We start from the raw sequence: 15,959 nt of genomic DNA on the forward strand, positions 1-15,959 counted from the left end.
TGTTGCCAATAGTGATTCCTTGATACTGTACTAGAGGGTTGCGGAATAGTGGTTGTTTAGAAAATCTCCCCCCTAGTACATGGAACTATTTTGATGAGACCTCGATAAAAATGATCCCAAATTTGAAAAATCCTTCTCAATATTTGAGATGCAAGAAGACAATGATGATCTATAAAAAATATCCACTCCCAGAACACTACCCAACTGCTTGTGAAGTGCATTGAAGAATTCCATGACGCAAGGATTGCTTCATGGGAGTCTCCTAGGGTCAAGTCTCTCATAGAAATCTTGATCAAAGGTGCCCTACTTTACAAATAGGGACCAAGAATACCTAGGCTACCCTATGCCATGGGAAGAGGGAAGTGTTACAAGGTACTGTAGCTTGAGTATCCATTGAACATCTCCATTACTCCGTACAAATATCATAAGAAATCTTCTCGTATACATGATACTATCTTCATGCAAATACCAATAGGAAGCCACATACCATATGGTGGCCAAAAGGACTTGGTTTGTGCTCTAGAAGCCACCAAGGAGAGTCTAACAATGCTCTAGTATGCTTGCTTGTTCTATATGCTCTCAAGCACAAGTGGAAATTAGTGGGCTAGAGATATGTTAATCCCAACTTGGAAGTCAAGATAGCTAGTGAAAGAGTATTTTCAAACTATTTTCTAGGTACTTCTCACAAACATTCGCAGTATAAGAATTGTTTTTAAATTAGTAAAAAATTGCTAGTTTTATTATACTTTTGGAATATTCCAAGTGTTTCCTTGAACGAGTGAAATAATTGACACTTCAACTCACTTTGCATCATTCTTAGACACATAAAGTGGTATGGCAAGTAAGGACATTTAATTTATTCTATTTCATGATGCTCTCTTTGCAACTCATATATCTCACCATATGAACTTGTCTAATCCTCTCATGGATTGTACAATCCTTATTTAACTTCCATGATTAAAATTTCATAATAAGAATCCATTTATTGGTTGAGATAGAAGTCTCTCACTTAGATTCATACAAGGAAATTTTGAAACCTATAAAGAGGCAGATGATGTGGTCTCCTAGGCCTCTTTGCAATGATTATCACACCTTAAATATTCAAATTCATGCTCGCCAATATGTTTTTTTAGTGCTTTATCCTAACCATATGATTTTTTTGGCCTTACATATATATATATATATATATATATATATATATATATATATAGCTACCTAGGTCTACATCACAATTCCATAATGTCATTCAATTAATTGACACTTTGCATACCTTCAATGGGTTTTTTAGTGCCTTTAGTCTAACCATATGAACTATCTAGCCTTAGATATCTAAATACCTTTTAAGCCTACCTAGACTTGCAACATGATTCCTAGATCCGTTCAATTATAAATTTAAATTGGAAAAATTAGGGTTTAGGTTGATTTATTATGAGAAAGAAAGGTGCATATTGATTTCCACTTTAATGTCAAGCTATCTTGGATTAAACGTATAAACAACCTACCAATATTTTAGCTATGGTCACTTTAATTTCTAAGTACATTAAGTCTAATTATTCAAAATTTATGGTTAGAATAGTACTTGTAAACCTTATCAACTGAATAAAATCCCAATGTAAAACATCGTGTTACTAAGAAAATAACATCTCCTATCATGGCATTAAGACGAGTTGTGTCCTAAAAAGATGCCCGCGCTCCCTATATTCAAAGGAACTAGTGTGTTAACACTAGTACTCACTCCATTCTGGCAAAATAGAGACGTGGGTTAGACCATTTTGTTAGAAGTACTCAAATGGAAAGCTTCATTCTTATATAGAGAGAGTTTAAGAAACCATCCATATGATAGGATTGACGGTTTAACATTTTCTTTTTAGACAAAAAGGGTACCAACTACAACACAATTGAAGATTTTCTATCAAAGTGAGGAGGGGAGTGATGAGAACAGTTTTTCCCAAATTTAAAAGCATATGTGTGCATAAGAGTAAATGTTAACTACTCAAAAGATGTTAGTGTACTTGTTGACTCACTTAGCTTCTCTCTTATGTTCTTATTGGTGTGTCAGGTCTAGTTATAGAAGTTACCCTTTTTACTCCAAACTTAATTAGCTTTGCATCTAGGAATGGATACGCCTTATAACTACTTTATGGGACAACTACCTTAAATTGTGTCTTGCTTCCAAAGAGGGAGGATTTTCAATCTAGTACAAATCTAAGCAATTGGATTGAAGATTTCCACTATGATGATCTTCACATATGTGGCCTCAGCTATGTGATTGGACACTAAGGTAGCTCAATTTTATGGTTCCATAGGATTTTGTAACTCTAAAATGAACTTTTAGTTTGTCAAAAAGAAAAACGTCATATTGATCATTTAAAAATAAAGATGCTAAATGAACCCTTAACAAGGCAATATGCTTTTTCCAAAACATAGGCTAATTTAAAAAAGGTATGTGCATAAATGCTTGTTATAATGAGCCCTTTATTAATTCCTATTACTTTGCATTCATTGGTGGCACACTTTGCAAGAAAACCAACTAGAAGAAGCACCCACATTTACTTTCATGCAAGTATAGAATGTTAGTTCAAAGCAATGAGGGATTTAATCGCACCCTCATTACTTCAAAAAGATGAAATGTGCATTTGATAACAATCCACCTTCATGCATACAAAACAATATTGAAGTTCAACAATGTAAACACATGAGTCTTAATCTCTAATGAGACAACCCCTACAAGGCAGAAGGCTCAATACTCATCAAATGGATTATTCCCTGTATTCCTATCCACATTATCATCACCCATAACAAAGGCACACAAATGTCCCATATGCAAGCATACCTTTGGGATGGGTGTGGTCCCCACATCCCAACTCAAGGCATACCCCCCTTCTCATGAAGTTTCCTCTCTAAGCCCCCAGGGCCATGCATGTGTGTTGAACTATGTGCAAGATTTACTATAGGCATGTACTCATCATTTGGATCCACGCAAAGGGCACAAAATAATGGCATGCTCTCAAGGACATACATGCGTGGGTGCATCCCATGTCTACATTGAGAAAAGGACCCAAAATGGAATTTTAAGATGAAATAAAAAATTGTCAATTGCAACACGAATGCAAAAAGAGGAAAGCACAAATCAAAATATGATTTACCTCAATGTGTAAATTGGCCATCTTGAAAAATCCATAAGACTCATGGCAAACAATAAGTATATAGTGCACCACCTCTAGCTAGTAGACACAACTAATGCCCAAGCCAACCTACAAATTCCCTTGCAAACCAACAAGAAACCAACCATGCATGGAATTTTTAGATTCATAAAAACACTTGAAAAGAGGCTCAAGAAATGCAATGGCTCTGCACATGCATTGTGTGCAATAGAGGAAATAACAAGCAACCATCCCACATCAAATAGAGTCGATGCCAATAATAAAAATTGTAAGATATGTGGACTTCCATGAGTACATCCCATCATGGATGTGATGGCAAAATGCAAAGATCATCACCAGTAAAGTGAAGGCCTACGGAAAGCAAATTTGCAACACTATTCCCTTTTTTGATGTACTCACCTACCCCTAGCATTGTAGCTATTGTGTGCATGAATTTCCACATACAGTGGGCTCTTCACAATGGGAAGGTTCAAGAAAATAAAATTTGTAACACTACTCTTCCCTTTTTTTATGTACTCACATCCACATAACATTGTATCTATTGTGTGCATGAATTGCAACTGATGGTAGTATAGTAAGTAGGAGCAAAACATTTGCATTCCTCCATTGAGTGGCTGCTAATAAATTCATCTTCTCAAGTGTGGCAAAAGCAAATGATAACAATATTACCTTGAAAATGACAATATCCTCTCACACAATGAAAGGCTACCAAGGGAGCGTCCATTTTGTATGTTTTCTTAAAACTCTAAGCTACAAACAACCATACGCCCTAAACCCATGAGCTATGATAAGTTAATGTATGAGGGCATGATAAGCCCTTAGCCCATGAGCTACGATAAGCCAATGTAAGAGGGCATTCATTCATTATGGTATAAAATAGCCATGTAGTCCCATTCCAACATTAAAATAGAGATCATTCAATGTTTATTTCATTCAAGCTATATTTTTGTTGGAAAGGAAGGTCTTGTTACTGCTACATCAAAGCTCCCACACATTATTGTAGTCTATTTAGAAGATGGAGCACTACAAAACCCAAAGATGGACAAGATGCTTGTTCTATAATTCCTCCAGTTCGAATCGAAGTGGACTCTTAATCATCATCTATCTAAATGTTGTACAATTTGTAACAACCTAGGATGGCCTCTTCATATCGATCATCTCTCTTGCCACTGTTGCCTCTATATATGTTGGCAATATGCTTTGCCATGAAAACAAGGCAAAAGAAGAGACCACATCCAAACTATTAGTTATCCATTCAAAATATCAAATCAAATGATATCGCACATTTATAAATAGTGATAATATCCACACATTTGCAAAGAGCAACTAGTTCCTATATGCACAGACTTATTAGCAATATTTGGGGGATCCCCATTTCATGAGCAACCAAGAATGAGCAAAAGTCTAGACCAAGTAATCTAGAAACCAACATTTGTTTATGATTACCAATAGAACTCGCCATCGCGACTACCTTCCCCTGATTCCCTCTTCTGCCCGTCGCCTCGCCATCGCCTCTTCTCTTCCCCCCCCACCCCCCACTCCTCACGCGTCTGTCTCTCCATCTCTGTCGCCTACCTCCTGCCCGAGCTCGCATAAGCTGTCCTCTCCCCCCCCGTTCAGAACTTCGCCACGCTCAGATTCTGCCCGTTCAGCTCGTCGCTGCCGTCGCCTGCTCGTATCTCAGGTGTCTCCCTCGTCCAGCTGCTCGAAGCTCTGCCCAGCTGCTCGAAGATCCCTGCTCGTTGCAGATCGTGTGGCAGCCCGCCTGTTGCCTAGAAGACCCCTCCCCTTGGCTTGGCCTTGTTTGGTTGAAGGATTTGCCCCTGTGTGTGCCTCGTTCCCTCATCCACCCCCAAGCTCCACCTCTCTTCTATCTCTCCATCTTGCTGGTAGCCTCTTCCTTCTTTGGAGTTCTCGCAGTTTGTCTTTGTGGTATGGCGGCTCCCTGCCCGAAACCGGAGGCCCAGCCGGACCCCCCCTCTCCATTAGCCTACCGCGATTTTGACAGAGCAACAGTCATCCCTGGTGAAACAGGCTGCCAATGACTTTGCCCACACTTCCGTTTATGGCAGAGTCATTGGGCACTCTCCCTCCAGGGCAGCCATCATGGATTGGCTACAATCCACCCTTGTGCTAGAGGATAGCCACATTGAGGAGGTGGCCCTTATGGGAAGGGGCATCTTCTGGCTCAAGCTCTCCACTGCGAGAGCTGCGAGCAACCTGATTGCTTGTTCCCCCACATCAGTGGATGGGAAGATCATCATGATAGTCCCTTGGTACCGAGGCTTCAGCGCAACGGACTTTGATGCTCGTTTCCACATACCTCGCCACCTAGTGACGCTAGTATTTCCAGGCCTTGCTGCTGAGTTGTAGCCGATAGTCAGGGACCTGGGTGCCCACTTTGGTTGGGTGATGCATGACACTTTTGTCGACGCGGTTGCTGCGGCAGGAGCTCCCAGAGTCTGCGTGGCTGTGGTAGATCATGCGTCCCTCCCTGCAGAGATTGAGGTTGTGACAGATGCTGGCATCATTACTCAGGGCATGGTGGTCACAGGACAACCAGGCCAGTGCCTGCGTTGTCATGGTTTCGGGCACCTGGCTGCTGCTTGTTGCCCGCACTTCTCCAGCCCCTCTCAACCCCCGCCGCCCCCTCCCCCCCCTCCAGGCAGCCATGCCAGGCAGAGCAGAGGCAGCAGGAGTCCGGTCCAGAGGTACCCAGCCTCCAGCAGTGCCTCAGAGACCTGACAGGCAACCGCCCCAAGGTCTAGGGAGAGCTTCTTCTTCGTTTGCTACCCGCCCCCCGCAGCATCAGGTCCCCCATCCTACCTGCCCCCAACCCCCCCTCCCCCAGCCCCAGCCCCTGCCCCAGACGCAGTCCCCTCCTACCGCCCCCCAACCTTAGCCCCCGCCTCTTCCCCTTCAGCCCCAGCCCTAGCCCCAGACCCCCCCCGCCCCTCTCAGCTCTCCCGCAGCGTCATCTTCACAGGTGTTATCTCAACCGCGTGCAGCTCCTACTCCCCAACCTCCACCCCCCCAGCTAGCCGCTTCAGTGGAGTCAGTGTGTCCTACCCCGCAGCTTCCTCCCCCTCCCTCCCCCCTAGTAGGGCACCCCGAGACTTCACCACCCCAGGAGCAGCCTTCCTTGTCTGCTAGCCCGGCCCCCTCAGTTGCAGATTCTGGCGGCGGGCCTCAGCTCCAAGAGAGAGAGCTCCCACGTGACTTCTACAGGTCCGGACACTGGGATTACTTGGATGTGGCCGACCTCGGGACCTTCCCAGCTTGCCTTGACATCAGTATCTTCCTGCTTCGCAAAGGGACGGATGGGAAGATCACAGCCTTGGCCCCGAGGGATGGGCCCAGCTTTGCCTTCACTTTTCTCAGCGACGGCACCGAGAGTTGGACAGCGACTCGGTCTGGAAGGCTCTCAGGGAGTAGACACACACTCAGATTCGCTCCTGGATAGGCCCGACGGATGGACAGCTTCTCGAGACCCAGTGGTCCGAGGGTGACGTGCGCCTGCGGTGGCGATGCGTCGCCAAGCGTTTCAAGTTGATTGTGATCCTCAGGCCCCCTCTGCCTTGGCACCTCCACAGGATGTCAGAGTCTGGACAACACAGAAACTTCGCGTCTTCTATGGGATGACAACCTCAGAGATCTCGAGCTGGCTCGAGAAAGCGTTCGTCCATGGCACCAAAGGCCTCACGCCTTTGCTCAGAGTTTTGAAGAATGGGCAGGATGACCCCGCCTCCCCCTCAAAACCCTCACAGAAGCATCTGCGCCTTCATTCCGGACAGCCACCCTCTTCATCGACCTCGACCGCGAGCAGACAGTTGTTCGCAGCCTACCAGTCTACGCCATGAGCTTGCACATTGTTTCCTGGAATGTGAACGGGTTTCATTCTTCTGGCACCCGTGGTCCTTGGGAGGATGCAAAGCAGACCGCCCACCCAACGGCCCAGATGGTATGCTCAGGGTATTTCCAGGCTATTTCTTCAAGCCTTCTGGAAGGCCTTGTGGGAGAGTTGGCGGCTGCGGAAGATTTCCTACTTCCTTTGGCTACTCGCCCACAAGGGACTTCCAGTGGGGAGCTGGTTGCGGTAGTTTGGTCAGGAGGGACTCTGTCAAATTTGTCATGAGGACAAGGAGTCACCAAAACACTACCTGTGGAGCTGCACTCGCGCCCAGGAAGTGTGGAGGTGGGCTTTCGGGATCCTCACCACTCATGCAGAGCCGGAGCTAGGTTTGATCACTTGGGGCGCATTCTACTGGTGCAGTACCATACCTGGCTATCACCAGATGTTCGAGGCAGGCCCGCAGGACCCTATGTTCCTCATCACCCAGGGGACTTGGGGGCCGCTTGAGGGCATCCCGCAGCATTTGGCAGAGGTGGACACAGGATCTCAGGTGAGGCAGCCAGTTTGGGAGATTATTGGCAGCATCGTTGGATGGCACATTTGGACCTCGCGCTGCGCGCAGATCCTCGGAGGTACCTCACCCTCGACTGCCCAGATCATGGCCGACATCTGGAGCGAGATTATCCACACGCTCAAAGGTCAATGGGACCAGATCCAAGGGGACTCCCGGGCCGGCCGGGAGAAGCGGAGACGTTTCCTCTGAGATTGGGATACGCAGGGCCTCTTCTTCGAGCATACATCTCAGGGCCTTCAGTGGCCCGCCTCTCTGGCTATTTACTCACACCCGCCTGATCCCTCCGTGAGAGAGAGCTTTTGATTCCTCTTAGGGCTGCGTCCGATTTATGAATGCAGCCCCGTCAGCTGCAAAACTGACCCCATGTATTCTTGTTTCTCGAAGTAATATAATCAGCACTGTTTTTTCAAAAAAAAAAAAAAGATTACCAATAGAAGACATACAAGAGTGGATAAATATCTAATAGTAACAACCAAATAAGATTAAAGGTGTGCTCTGCAGGAAAAAATGAAAAAGATGACATTAAATAGGTTCTGTTCATTTTCCTTTTCATATGGATGAAGGACAAAACATTATCAAAAGGGATGACTTGTATTTACCATTCGATCACTGAAGACACTTCTTTCCATCAGACGAAGTGGTTTTAAACCAGCTGCAGACTCTTGCTCTTGCATCAACCTGGTGATAAATCACAGTTACGCTGAAACGCGTTTCAAAGCCCAACCAGGCCTAAAACGCCGTTTCAGAGAAGCCCCGTTTCCTCAAACGCGTTTCAGAGAAGCCCTGTTTCCTCAAACGCGTTTCAGGGTCTGAAACGTTTCAGGACCCCGAAACGGCTGGCTGAAACGTTTCAGCTAGTCTAAAACGCGTTTCAGAGCCCTGAAACGTGCTATTTCAGACCACACAAGCTGCTAGGTCTCCAAAATCATGCGAAATCTGCCGCCAGCCTCGTTTTTTATCTTTTTGCTTTCGATTTTGGCCTCCTTCCACTCGTTCAGCCTCATACTCTCTCCATCCTCAAGGTTTTCCAGCCCCATTCACTCCTTTCCTCTCCTTTCTCTCCTGCAGCCTGCTTCAGCCCTCCATCACCATCTACTTCCCTCCCTTGCTGACGTGGCATTTCCCTGTTTCAACCCTCCCAAAAATCCCGAAACATTTCCGTTTCCATTTTCGTTCCCCATTTCCCCGTTTCCGTTTCCCCTAACTATGTGATAAATACATAATTTTGAAAAGTGTACGCATATCGATGAGGCTCAGCATAAAATGCATCCAATATGTTGAAATGCTCTGGCCCAACGTCTTGCCATTTTGCAACAGGCTCAGGCACAATCTCCACTAGATCCCGCAATTCAATTGCTTCTTTAGTTATCCTTTGGAGAAATGTTGTCTTGCGAACACTTATATTGCCTTCAACACAGAATGTAAGTCTCTTCTTTTGCGTGGTGGCATTATCTGAGTTTGTATTTTCCTTTGACTTCAGCTCCTCCTCTACATTGTCTTTGATGTACGCAGTGATGCTCGATGCATGATGCTTATGAAGTATGCCAAGTGAACTTTGCAGATACTCTACCATCTTTTCATTGCCATCCCCACGAAACTGCAAAAGAAGCCAGCAGACACAATTTTTTACCTCTCTCGTAAGAGAACATCAATATGCTTTCTGGTATAACTGAAACCATGACAACCAACCTTTCCAAGGATAACAATCATAATCAAAACACCTCCAACTGAAAGAGGGCACTTGCTGGAAACGGTGCACGCAACTGCAGCTGACTCCTCAGGTCCAATGATGAGCGAGAAGTGACTTCGTTCATGAGCAGAGAGGAGGGCAGGAGGCAGCCATATGGGTATTGGGGGAGCTGCCACCCGTCAAGGAAATGGCTGGCAGATGGGCAGCCTGAACCCAGATTGCCTGATTTGAAGCAGTGTGTAGACCTATGGGCCTATGTGAGAGCAACTTGGGAACTTGCAGACCAGGTCTGCCCTTAGAGTGCATAGGAGCTGCCCTTGGAGCTGATCAAGCCACTGGGCGCTATCAGAGCATGTTAAGGCACAATAGTGCCCTGGTAGAACTCAATCAATTTGAACCGGGATCTCAGTCTCTAACTCTCTGTCAAAAGGATATTTCCCTATTTGCACAACTCGTGGAAACGAAATACATCATGGAACCATACTCTCTCTCTCTCTCTCTCTCTCTCTCTCTCACACACACACACACACACACAGAGGGCATGTCAGATGCTTTTGAAAGTAATATGGGAGTAAAACAAGGCTGCCCGCTGTCACCAACATTGCCAGGAATCTGCATTGATCAATTGGAAGAACTCATAAATGAGTTTGTTGCTGGAGAAGGGTTGCAAGGGCCACAATTGGGATTATGGACAGCACTACTGCTCCTATATGCAGATCATGTGGTTCTCTTTGAAGTTTGCATATGACCCAAACTCTATGCATAAACTATTACAAGTACTCAAGACCTTCTGCATTGAAAGTGGTCTGCGAGTACATGTTGCCAAAACAAAGATGTACCTCAGCTTGAACATCCTCCTGAGATCACTTTTGATGGACAAATCATTGAATATGTTAATGCCTTCAAATACTTGGGCATTGACATCCCAACAAATCACAGATGGTGGCAATGCATACATTGGAGGATGGATACTGGCCAGGGGAAATACTACCAATTTGAGAATGATTGTATACACACCAACACTCGGAACTGAAAAATCCGTAACATATTGTTTGATGCATATGTAGTGCAAACAATGTTATATGGTAGTATCTCAGTATCTCATCATCTACATGGAATGAGATTGAAAAAATGCAGAAGGCATTTCTACGCTAACACCTTGGTGTCAAAACCACTACTCCATACTTAGTGCTTTTTTTGGAAACGGGTAGGAGACCTATCGAAATTCATGCATTGATCAGAGTTATGCAATATTTGATAGAGGTGCAGCAACTGAACCCAAACAGATCACCTTATAGAGCATGGACTGCCAGCATAAAACTTCAAAAAAACCATAAAAGTAAGATCATTCTCTGTCTCTCTCTCTCTCTCTCTCTCATTGCACACTCGCAAATAGAGGAGATATAGAAGCAACAATGTATATTCTGTTTGCTTATAAACCAGAGCAAGATAAAATACCAAAATGTTCTTCTACTATCAGCCCCAAAGGTGTGGATGATCTGTACAGTTTGCTGTCCTGAATGTACAGCCAAACTTTGTGCTACTAGCAAGCTCAGTCAGCTGCCCAGACAGCCCCTATTCTTCCTCCCTGAGTAGAACTAAAGAGTGCTGCTGCTGCTGCTCATGTCTACTTCCAGATCTGCTGCCCCAAAATCTGCTGTTGTACCAGCCTGAGGAAGTCGCCCTATTCCAGCTCCAGTCTAGCCTAACAGTTTGCTGTCCTGAATGTACAGCCAAACTTTGTGCTACTAGCAAGCTCAATCTGCTGCCCAGACAGCCCCTATTCTTCCTCCCTGAGTAGGCCTAAAGAGTGCTGCTGCTGCTGCTCCTGTCTGCTCCCACATCTACTCCAGATCTGCCCCAAAATGTGCTACTGTACCAGCCTAAGGAAGTCGCCCTATTCCAGCTTCAGTCTAGCCTAACAGAGCCCTGCAAACAGGTGTCAACAACCCTCTACTGTCTGAGCAACTGATGCACCAAAAACTGCATAAATGAACTAGCAACTGGGGCTCCTTATAAAGACCCCAGCCTACCCAAAATCTGGTCAGCCAAATCTGGCCAACCCCCTTTTCACACCCAGAGTCCCCACAACTGAGTTCTACATAACTGGCCTTCCTTCTGCAAGTTCCTACCCACTATTCCCTGCTTTTGGCACCTGCACCTAACCCTGCTCTGCACCCTGTTGCTTCCCAGAAGACTGCTGACCTGATTCCAGCCTTGTTGCTGCCCAGATCTGAATTGTTTCCTCCTCCAGTTGGGTCCAACTGATGCTCTACTAGTGCTTGGTCATGTCGCCTCTTTTCTGGCAATCTCTAGCACCTGGATCTAGCATGTCCCATGCAGATCTAACTGTGGCAAGGCCTCCTGATTGCTGGACACTTCTTGGCTGCCCAGTATCCACCATCTCTGCAAGCATGTCTCTAGATCTGAAACACTGCTCACACCCTGATCTAATCTCTCCTACAAGGGTTGTCTCCTGGCTCACCTCCCCAATGCACACCTCATATGGGGGCTCACAGATGGGGAGATGCCCAATCCAACACCCCCTCTCAACAACACATCTTGGCCCAACACCAAGCAATCGAAAATCAACCTCATGTTCCGCCAAAATTGGCTCCGCCTCAACACACCAATCTAGTGCACAAGTCTCAATGCACTACCTTGGATTGTCCCCCTTTGGACCAACTGCCTTATAACAAGGTGAAATGCACACGGGTGAAGACGGGAGCCAGCCCGATGCGCGATGAAGGGAGGGAGGGAGAGGCTTTTGGAGTAGTGCGCTACCACCAATCCAGGGTTGGGACAAAATACAAAAATCGATATAAGTACCTACCCCCTACCTGTCGACCAACTTCCTTGCACTACCGACCAAACACTGCCTGCAAATCTCTACCGACTAGGAAGTGCATGCCGACCAGCTTCCTCACCACTATTGACCACCTCTTGTGCTCCTGCCTTGCCTCCACAACCCAAATCTTTGATTCCGCAACCCAGATCTCCTCACTAGAGCTCTAATACCATGTTACAAAAGCCTTTAGCTACCTTCGGGGTTGCTCATGCAGCGGAATTACGTGTAGATCCTCTGGGCTATTCACACAGCAGGGGTAATCCGGGAGTTCAAAACTCTCTTTAACAATCATTGCACACTAGCAAATAGAGAAGGAGATATAGAAGCAACAATGTATATTCCATCTGCTCATAAACAGAGCAAGATACAATACCAAAATGTTCTTCTACTATCAGCCCCAAAGGTGTGGATGATCTGTACAGTTGGTTGCCATGAATGTGTGCCACTGGCAAGCTCAGTCTGCTGCCCAGACAGCCCCTATTCTTCCTCCCTGAGTAGGCCTGAAGAGTGCTGCTACTGCTGCTCCTGTCTACTCCCACATCTACCCCAAAATCTGATGTTGTACCAGCCTGAGGAAGTCGCCCTATTCCAGCTCTAGTCTAGCCAAAAAGAGCCCCGCAAACAGGTGTTTGCAACCCTCTACTATTTGAGCAACTGATGTACCAAAAACTGCATAAATGAACTGGCAACTAAGGCTCCTTGTAAAGACCCCAGTCTACCCAAAATCTGGCCGACCCCTTTTGCTAGCTGACCCCCTTTTCACAACCTGAATCCCCCCAGCTGAGTTCTACATAAGTGGCCTTCCTTCTACAGGTTCCTACCCACTATTCCCTGCTCCTTGCACCTACAACTGACTCTGCTACTGCCCAAAAGACTGCCGACCTGATTCCGGCCTTGTTGCTGCCCAGATCTGAACTGTTTCCTCCTCCAACTTGGTCCAGCTGATGCTCTATTGGTGCCTTGTCATGTCGCCTCTTTTCTGGCAATCTCTGGCACCTGGATCAAGCTTGCCCCATGCAAATCTGACTATGGCAAGGCCTCCTGATTGCTGGACACTTCTTGGCTACCCAGTATCCACCATCTCTACAGGTATGTCTCCAGATCTGATGCACTGCTCACACCCTGATGTGATCTCTCCTACAGGGGTTGTCTCCTAGCTCACCTCCCAGATGCACAACTCATATGGGGGCTCACAGATGGGGAGATGCTCTCTCTCTCTCTCTCTCTCTCTCTCAGGTTGTATTCTCACAATTGCTGACCCATTTTGTGGGCTGATTTACAATAGATCTATTTCAGGCATACAGTGTCTTCTTTGTCTCTTTTCTTGCTGCAGTTCCTTTGCATGTTCCACTGCCTACTTAGACATCTCCATATCCAAGATATCAAGCAACCTCGAGCTCTGTCAAAATGCGCACCAGAAGATGAACTCAAAACTGAACGCGAACTGAGAGGAGAAAAGATTAGAGGGACATGAGATCAGGCCTGAAAACACTCAAGCATTTGAGTCCGGAGGACGGAGAAGTACAAGTACAATTGGAGGAATGAATGAGAAATGAGGAGAGGGTTTTGTGAGGAAAGTGCTCAGAAATACAAAAGACGAGAACGGTACGTAACGAGATTGCCAAAGAAGAATATATCTCAATGAAGAATTCTGGATACAACAGTGCCTCAAACCTCTGTGTCACAAGGACCAGGGCAGAGGAAAGCAACAGAAGGAAAAAGAATGATATAGAGGGAGCGGAACGTAGTCCTCCACAAGGTGCCCTGTCAATGTAGGCTCCACAAGCAGTGTCAAATGCTGAATCTGTATCGATTCTGGGACAGCAACCAAGAGCAAGATTGAAGCTGACCCAAGTGGCCATTGGATGTCGGTCAAGGGCAATGTCTGGAACAGCAGGAAGATGAGGATCAAAAGCAACCATAGTAGATGATGAGGAGCAGCAGACCTGTCAGGATGTGGGTTGGACAGCAACAGCAGATGGATCTTCTGGTGATTGATTGGTGCCAGAAACAGGGAGCACTAGTGAGTTCTATAACCCCAGCTGGGGAAAGAAAGGGGTCGGCCAAATCTAGCCAAGGTTGGCCAGATTTGGCCGACCTTATGTCAGCCAAAGTTAGGGCCTGTCGGCTAGTCTGGCTGACAGTCTGGCCTTTTTGGTTGGCCTAAGGCTATACCCCTTTGCTTCGGGATTGCCAATGTAACACCCCCTCTCAATGTCCAAGTTGTAGGGGGGGAAAAAATCTTTCTTCTTCATCTTTCTCATCTTCAGCCTTTTTTTTTTCTTTTTTTCTTTCTTCTTTTTTTAAAGAAAGGTTTTCATTGGGTGGGGATGCCTACTGGGTAGGTTTTCATCCCTACCAAATGCCCAAAACATGCAATGCAGAGAAGCAATCAAGGTCACTTAAGGAGTGCCCTCACAAGGGAATTGCTCACTTCCTCAAATGCCATGGTACAAGTATGATCATCCCGATTCAATGCAGTGTGGGATAAGCAAAAAAAAAAAACATTGTGAAGAATAGGAGAATCGAGCCGCCCCCTCTCACCGCCGAATGGTGGAAGGGAAAGCATATGGAAAAGGAACTCCTGTTAAAGGGGGGGAAGTGGAAGTCGGTGTGCCAATTCCAATCTTCGGACAAAGATGCTCACAGGTGGGTCGGTTGACCGACTTCATAAGAATATATGCATGATTATCTTCAGATGGCACGTAGATAAGACGGATGGTGCCCAATTCTACCTGCTCGCGGGTGAGGTGAAAATGTACTCCGACATGTTTGGTGCAGTTGGAGAATATGGGATTGCCCACAAGTGCAATTGCACTCTTGTTGTCGACATTGATCATCGTAGGCGCAGTACACGGGAAGCGGAGTTCTTCCATAATTTGACGAAGATAAAGAGCTTCGGTGGTACAATCATATAAGGCCCAATATTCAACCTCGATGGAAGATCCAGCAATAGAGTCTTGCTTACGGTTGGACCAAGCAACATGTCCCGAACCGAAAGAGAAAATGTAGCCGCCATGCGAACGTCGGTTATCTGAGTCGCCGGCCTAGTCCAAATTGGTATATCCCTGTAGTGTTAGTCCTGGTCTGAAATGCAAGCCAAAAGAATAAGTACCATGAATATACCTCAAAACACACATACATGAATTCCAATGAGACTATTTTGGTGCATTGAAGTATTGGCTTAATATTTACACGGAATAGGAGAGACCCGGACAGGTATGAATCAGCCACAAGAGTTTGCCAATGACCTAGCGGTAGGGATGCTCATCAAAGGGCAGAGAATCCACATCTTTTGATAATTTCACTGTAGGATCCAAAGGAGTGGCCGCTGGCCGTGGATCAATGGGGCTGAATTGATCGAGAAGTTGGAGAGCATACTTTTGTTGAGACACAAAGATGCCACCAAAATGTTGGATAACTTCCATGTCCAGAAAATAAGAGAGGAGACTGAGATCAGTCATCTCAAAGGTGGTGTTGAGTTGATCCTTGATGGACTAAACGGTGGAAGTATCTGGTCAATGAAAGCCATAGTTTAGCTTAAACAAACTCATTCCAATAGAGAAATGCTTTCTTTCATTGCAGGCAAACTCCAACAATGGCAACCACTTGCTCCACATATGTTGCCTCAATAAACACATGTGTGCATATCTTCCAAGGTCTAGTTGACTCTCTTTGTCTGACCCTCTGTTTCAAGATGATCCCCACTACTCATTCCCAAGTCACTCTTAGTGCATCAAATATAGCAGTCCAAAAATGACTGGTGAATCTTGCATCCCTGACTCACATTATGGAACTAGACCCTAGTTAACCCACGCAGACGAAATATA

This window comes from Dipteris shenzhenensis, chromosome 22 (genome assembly GCF_047967505.1).
Source record: "Dipteris shenzhenensis isolate YYH24624 ecotype China chromosome 22, Dip_SZ_1.0, whole genome shotgun sequence".
NCBI lineage: Eukaryota > Viridiplantae > Streptophyta > Polypodiopsida > Gleicheniales > Dipteridaceae > Dipteris > Dipteris shenzhenensis.